Source organism: Leopardus geoffroyi, chromosome A3 (assembly GCF_018350155.1).
Source record: "Leopardus geoffroyi isolate Oge1 chromosome A3, O.geoffroyi_Oge1_pat1.0, whole genome shotgun sequence".
Lineage (NCBI taxonomy): Eukaryota > Metazoa > Chordata > Mammalia > Carnivora > Felidae > Leopardus > Leopardus geoffroyi.
In genome coordinates this window covers 124,211,980-124,219,782 of record NC_059336.1, presented here as the reverse complement: position 1 = coordinate 124,219,782, position 7,803 = coordinate 124,211,980, and positions in this window count along the sequence as shown.

Below are 7,803 nucleotides of genomic sequence, written 5' to 3'. Positions count from 1 at the left end.
TGCTTCTAGTGTCCCCCGTATCCTTTTGTCACTGAGTGTTTATTTATTCTCCTGGGACTTCGGGGGAACTTTCTCTGTTGTAGGAGTGGGGCAGGTTGCAAGTGCCGGGTGGTCATCACCCCTGGGAGCAGTCGTCAATCAAGGAAGGTTATAAAACCCAGCTTTCTTACAACCCTGGGCTTGCTCGAGGCTCTTCCCCTGAGATCCTCAGTGGGAGGGAGGCCCAGCTGCCCACAGAAGAGCCCTGCTCATGAACCAACTCTTCCCTTCCCTCCCGTCTTTCCTCTCCACATCCCACCTCCCTTGTCACCTACGAGTTCTTCCTGTGATCACCATCCACACAAACTAGTTACCCTCAGATCCTTGCCTTAGGTTCTGCTTCTGTTTTTCACCCAATGCTGTGTGTGAGAACTCCACGTGTTGCTATATACAAATACATTCAGTTGCATGGGATCCCAACATTGGGTGTTTGCTACAGTTATACACCCATTTCCCTGGTGACAGCTCCCTTGCCCTTAACCTGTCTTGCACTGGCCACCCTTGGCCGCCTATCCATGTGGATGGGTCAGTGAGCCTCTCTGGAGTAGACATGCAGGCACAGGAGGGCTGAGGTTGAGGGAGCATACACACTAAGTATTGTCAGATTTCTCTTTAAGGTGGCTCTGCCAATGTATTCTATCACTAGCACAGTGTGTGAATTGACTTTCCTTGTTTTGCAGGCTGGATTTTCCAGCAACAGGCACCATGATGGAGTTTGGTGAGTAAGAAGGTATTTATTAGGGATCAACACCTATAAGGGAAGGAGGAAGGAGTAAGATTGAGTAGAGGGAGAGGCTGAGCTGTGATGTGGGCCTGGGGAAGCCTGGGCAAGTCATGGCCGACCCTGCATGAAGTTGTGAAGTGAATGTTGCCCATCAGCATCATGTGCTGGGCTGAAGTGGTCAGGCCTTTCTTTCCCACTGTGCCCATGACAGCTGAGGCCAAACCTGAACCTTGAAGGTAGGAAGCAAGTCCTTTCTTGAATGGGACTCTGGGCATACATCTCCCTGCAATGTGAATTGAGAAAGTGGTATCTCATTGCTGTTTTGATTTGCATTTCCTTGATTACTGGTGAGTTTGAAAATGTCTTTATGTGCCCATTAGCAAAGCTGATTCAGCCAGTTAGAACCAGATGTTAAAATAGCCAATGCTTGAACCCCCAAATGCTCCCCAACACCTGGCCCAACCCACTCATCCCCTCCACTGGGACCCCCTGGATCTCCCCATAATCCGGTATCCACAGGGGTGTCTAGCACCCCAGGGGACCTCCCTGCCCCTGCCCCCGTGATTCAGACAGTCTGTTCTTTTGGTCAGTGCCCATGCCATATCTGCTCTGAAAAGCACCCTGAGAGTGAGCTGTTATGGTTTCCTTTCCCTGAACTGCCTGTCTGTAACTTTCTGTAATCTTTCAATGGAGTTTTGAAACTTTATCCAGGAGGATGCTGTTTCAGGTTTCAGGGCTTTTATGGTGGTGAGTATGGGGTAGGTGAGGGGGAAGGGTTTAGGCTGGTACCTCCCTAGGCTAGCCCCTGCAAGAATCAGCAGGTCTCCAGGTCATGGGCCAAACAGATTCAGGGCCTGAGAGAAGGCGAGGCTGAGGATACTGGGGGTTCCTTGGGCACAGAAGAGCAGGGGTCTGCACCTGTGTGTACTGAGAACCCAGGTAATCAGTGACATTCCTGAGGAAGCTCTACTGAACACCTACTGTGGCCATCCCTGGGTTGCATAGGGGAGAAGGTGTCCTGCTGTGGCCTTCACACCAGCTCAACACACCTGCCTCTGTTACTCTGTGCCCTACTAGCCTCTGCCTGCTCAGGGCTGTCTCCCAAACACCTCTTCTTTACACTAAATCCCAAGTAAACTTTATTTCTAAAACACAAATCTGGACATATCTATTGAATTTTCAAATCCCTTCAAAAGCTCCTCATTATTTATTAGCATTGTGTTATCCAGGGAGCAGAATTGGTTGGGGGCCCTTTTAGCTTTACAACGGATAAACATATAAATGTTCCTCACCACAAAAGGAAGTTTATATATAGTTTAGTTGTTTAGAATGGTGAGTGTTTAGATGTAAACATTTTAAAAGCATGAGAAGGAAATCTTGTATTACTGAGGTTGTTTTTGGGTTATACTACTCTGAATGGTTGCATTCATCGTTTCACATTTTTAATGTCCACAGCTCAGGACTTGGGCTTTTTTTTTTTAATATGCCAAGAATTAAAGTAAGAATTGAAAAGAAAAAAGAAAAAAAGAAGAAAGAAAAGCTCCTTATTGTCTATAGCATAAAATCCATTAGCCCAGCACAAGACTTTCCTTAAACTGGTCCAACTCTCAACCTGTCCCATGTCCCACAACCCTCTTTCTCACCCCCACCCCTTGACCTTTTGTCTTTCCATCCCCATTACATCTTTGTTTTGTATGTTTGTTGGGGGACTGGGGTGGGGGTGGCCAGGAATGAAATGAAAGAGATAGGCAGGGACCTTGCTTCTGGCAATGGGGAGCCACTGGGTGAGTTAAGCAGACGCAAGCCTGGCCAGCTTATAGTAGGGCTTCCTCAGCCTCCTCTTGTGGTTTTACCTAGGAGCTTACCCAGTTGGAGTCTTTCTCCAGGCTCCTGGGTCTCAATGAGCTCCCACTGGCCACTGGCCAGCACCGTCCTTGGCTCATGCAACCTTGGCTTCTTTGTTAATGGTCTTGCTCCGTGGGTCCTGGGATTTCTGATTCTGGGAGAGCTGAACGCAGATAAAGCCTGGACTCTCTCCTGAAGCTCCAGTCCATGTTAAAGCTGTTCCTCGTCTGAATAGAACTGTCACTGAGTGGGAAGGAGTGGGCATGTGTGCCCCATGGCTGGGGGGGTGGTCTACAGTGAAGCCAAGGTCCCACTGCCTTTTGTGTTTCAAACAAGTACTGTTTCCTTCAAATGGTTTTTGCAACTCAGTCCCTAATCAACAGGATATAAGTGCCACAAGGATGGAGGAAAAGGGGACACAGTGCCCAGCCTAAGCCAAAAGAGCCCATGTCGAGGGGCCCCCACAGAAGCCTGTGTTTTCATTACTAAGCAACTTTAGGAGGAGTATGGGGAAAGAAAGACGGTGGGGTAGTAAGTCTGCAATAATGGCTGCCATGTGAAGGGAAGGCAATGTTACCCAGCTATGAACTAGAAAGCATGGTTTATATTTTCAACAGTTGGAGAGAGAAATGAAAACTGAATATTTGCTGCACCTGTGAAAACATATTTGATCATGATGGCAAGTCCAGCATTCTTAGTGCGGGATTCATATTTCATAACTCGTGTTCAAACAAGAAAAATGATTATAATGTTAAGTATTTCCTGAGTTTATTTTGATGGATGACAGAATAAGTACTGTATCTTTCACTCATTAAAATACAGATTGGTGTAATTTAATAAATGAACTTAATACACAGATGTTCCAGGCTGTTTTACCAGGGTGTATATTAATCAACTTCTTTATATATGATCCTCTTTTATATTTTTTAAAGAAACTTGCAGGAGCCAAGAATTTATTAGATTTGTATGCTCTAGGACGAGTATCCAATGTCAGGTACACGCAGGAGTGTATTAAGATGAAACGGAGCCAGAGTCTGCAGAGCAGCCAAGCCCCCACAAGGGTCGTCCTGGGCTTCCAGCCGGCTCTCTGGGTCATCTCAGAGCCAGCTCACAGGTCCCTGCTGAGCTTACTTGCTGCCACTGCCCCATGTCTGCTCAGAGGTGCTTCTGGAGACCCTGGTCGGAAGTGGTAGGCTTGGGCACTGAGATGGTCCAGACTGGACAGTGGCTCTGCTGGGGAAGAGGCCTGCAGCCCAGGGGGCCTCACAGGCCCTTCTCAGATTCCTTGGCCACCCTCAATGGCCTCTCACTCAACGTCACTCTCCCTTTCCTCACTCTCTCTTGGCAGCATGTTTGGGGGCTATGCTTTGTTCTGTCTGTGTTTCACACAAGGCAAGCTCGCCTCACTAATGAGACTACAAACTCCTGAAGGCAGGGCTGTGCCTTTGCCAGATCCCACAGTCTGTGCTCAAGGAATCCGCGGGTCTGTACCGATTCTATGTGTCTGAGTCAGGACCTGCCTTCTGACTGAGGAGGCTCTGGAAGGGGACATAGAAACCCTGGTTTGGCCATTCTAGAGGGTGCAGGTTGAGAGGGGTAGAGAGGGTGGGGACACAAGGCTAACTTACCTCTCTGGTGAAGGACAGAGAAAGCATGAGAGTAGGAACTTCAGCTACCTCTTCTCTCATTTACGAATCCTGTTGAAAAGTGACTTCAGGTTCAGGGAAGTGGTCTCTGGCTGGCAGCAGTGGTGGGAGGACTGGAGGAGGTGTCTTGGGCCACACAACCTGCTTTGTCCACACAGAGCCCTCAGTTGTCTCTTGAAGCACCTTGCACTCTCTCGTGGATCTGGAAGTAGAGTTTTATTTCTTGATGCACAACTCTGGATAGAGACACTGCAAGGCCGGGGGCCACATATCATCCATTTTGGCACCTCTGTCCTCATCAGAGTTTAGCCCAGGCCCCTTGTGCCCTCTCCTCATCACCTAGGTGGATGGTCAGTGCAGGTTGGCTTGTATGACATGAGATAAGCCCGCCACCCAGAACAGAAACACTGGTGTCCCTCCAGCTCCCCCCAAGGATGGGTGCTCCCTGGCAGCTGCAGGCTGAGCTGGCCCATTCCCCCTGCAGCCCCTCTGCACCCCTCGGTGGCTCATCAATCACACGGGCAGGTCCTGCGGGTGGGTAGTGGCTCTGCTGTCACATGCCTGTTTGCAATAAGCTCTGGCCATAATCATTAATCATTCATTGAAGCTGTGGTTAGCGGCCCTCAGTCAAGTAGATGGTTTCAGGTTTTCCGGGCTAAGTGCCTCTCCAGCAAGCATCCTCCTCAGCCCTTTCATGTCCAGCCATTTGATGTTCTGTGCATGCCGAGCTGGCCTCCAAGGCCAGGCTTTGTTTCGGAGGGTTGTTCTGAATGCTTCCCTCAGGGCCAGGCCAAGAGAGGTCTGGGCTCCAGCTCCACGTCTGCACAGGAAATAGAGCTTATAGGATGAGTCTCTGTTGAGCACTTCCGAGAGCCCAGTTCTCTGCCAGGCCATGGGGATCTTAGAGAAAGAGAAAGTACTCACTCTACCCTCAGACCCCCATTTAGGGACAGAGCTCATGCAAGAAGTTGGCCAGCAAGATGGAATTTATTAGGATGGAGAGGACTCAAACAGCTCTTTGGTCTGCAGATTTCCCAGGAGGGTAGATGCCTGGAGGCTGGGTGGTGGAGCCGGAGAGCTGAGGGAATACAGGAGCAGAGGCTTAGGTGAGGACAGCTGTGCTGTGTGGTCTGAGCTGGGCCTTCGGTCTGAAAGGCAGACTGAAACTGTTGGGCAATTGTCTGGAAACAGTGGTGACAATGAAAACCTTTTCTGCTGGGAGAAACATTGAGAAAAATTAACTTTACGTTTAATCTGAAGATGACAGTTTCCTGCAAGTTACTAATACGGTTATTGTCAGAGGTTCCTGAGTTGCTTGAAAAGATGCATAATGCACAGGAGTGGAATATCCCGGGAAAAGCTGGGACTAGAGTTCCGTCGGGTTCAGCAAACACTTGTCGGCGCCTCCTAGGTGCTCAGGGCCACCATGGTGCCATAGAGCCATTTCTATGTCAAGGGCCCAGGAAATGTCCTGTAAATGCAGACAGAAGAGTTGGAGCAGGCTACAAGGGCCACGCCTGGCTCCACAGTTCCAGGGGGGAGGGACTTGGAAGTCTAGAGCTACAAGGAGCAGGGGCCGGGGGGTTTTGGTTGTTGAAATGTGAAGTTGATGTAGAGATATTACTGAGGCTGATACCCCAGCCGCCATTTCAGTATCTCTCCCAGAGAATGTTTCTTGCCGAGAAACATTCACTGTGTGTTCATCCACTGAGGCACAGCTTTGAACCAATAAAAGAACTGTGGGTATTCAGAAGTAAGAGACATTGCATCTGGTTGAGGGGGATCAGGAATGGGTGCATCTAGCAGATGGTCTTTGGCAAGGTCTGGAAGGATAGGAAAGACTTTCCCAGGAGTGGGCTAGAAAGGAGTTTGCCAGGTGGATGGAGGAGGGGACACAAAAGCACAGAGGATAGCCTGAATTGCTGGCTGCTAGGGTCCTTGTGCCAGGGTGGAGGAAGATGAGCCTGGCGGCACAGGGTGGCATGAAGCTTGGAGTTCCAGGCTGAGTCTCTAGCCCTGGGGAGCTCTGCTCTGCTCCTAGGTCACCACCCTACCTGCTTTATCCCTGTGTTCTCACTCACACTTCTCATCCCTGTTACACAAGATGCTCTCTGCCACCTGAGAAACTTGGGAAATTTTTCCTCTCTTTGCTTCCTGGAGAATTTCCCCTCATCTTGCAAGATCCAACTCACATGGTAGCTCTTCCTTGCAGCCTTCCCTAACTGCCATGATCTTCATGGATTCCCCTCCCCACACTGAGGGCTTATGATGCTGCCCACCACCGACTGGAAGCTGTTTGGGGGTGAAGGGTGGTGACAATCTGACACCTGCTTCTGCTACTCACTGCCTGGGTAACCAGCCATCTTGATTTCCTTATCTGTTGGAAAGAAAAAACATTGCAATAACAATGCATTAGCAATAAATGGAATAAATAAAATGGTTTGTGTGTCATGCCTGCTACAGCATTTGGAACAGAGTAGTCAGACAAGGTTAGGCTTCTTCTCACTCCCTGACCACGTTCTGCCTATGCCATTGTCAGCCATTCACAGGTAAGTCTCTGCAACCAGGCTGTGAGGTCCATGGCGGGGAACCCATGTTTCTCGTGCTCTCTGTGTCTTGCACAGTTACAGACTGGAGCATGGGCTCGCACTACTTACTACGGTTGCCTTGAAATCTGCTTCAACAGGACTCCTCCACCGTGGAGAAGGAGCACAGGAACTCTTCAGGGAAATTTGTAGATGCGGGAATCAAGTTTGTTTGTTTGTTTTTCTTATGAATGTTCTGATTAAGCCAGAAACTTCCTGAAGTCATACAGTTCTCCTATCCCCAGAGAAGGACTTGAATAAAGTATCCTCTTGCTGGAAGGAAAATTAGAGATAATTAGTCTAGTGGTTTTAAAAATTTATAAAGGACTGGAGCCATTTTTCTCAAGTGAAATTTTATATGGAACCTTAAGCTACCCGAGCAGACAGAGCATTATTTTAGGAATATATTGGTATTTATTATTGATTAACAAAATTAAGTAAATCACATTGAGAAATATATTTATTGTAAAATTTCACACTTATAATAAGTGAATGAATAATAAATCAACTTGACAAAGGTATTTATTTTATAATCTCAAACTTTAAAAAATATTTAAAAATTTTTTTAAATGTTTATTATTTTCAAGAGAGAGAGAGACACACACACAGAGCATGAGCAGGGGAGGGGCAGAGAGAGAGGGAGGCACAGAATCTGAAGCAGGCTCCAGGTTCTGAGCTGTCAGCACAGAGCCCAACATGGGGCTCGAACTCATGAACCATGAGATCATGACTTGACCCAAAGTTGGACTCAACTGACTGAGCCAACCAGGTGCCCCTAAAAAATATTTTTAAAATAGAAAATTTTGAAATAAAATATTTCTGAAATCCATAAGGTAACTTGGGTCTCTAGGGCCCAGAGCGTGTGATATGACTTACTGATTAAGTCCACCTCTTTATAACACAGATGAGTAAACTGAGGCTTGGAATGTGTCAAGAACATGTCAAGGCCATACAGAGAATAGGT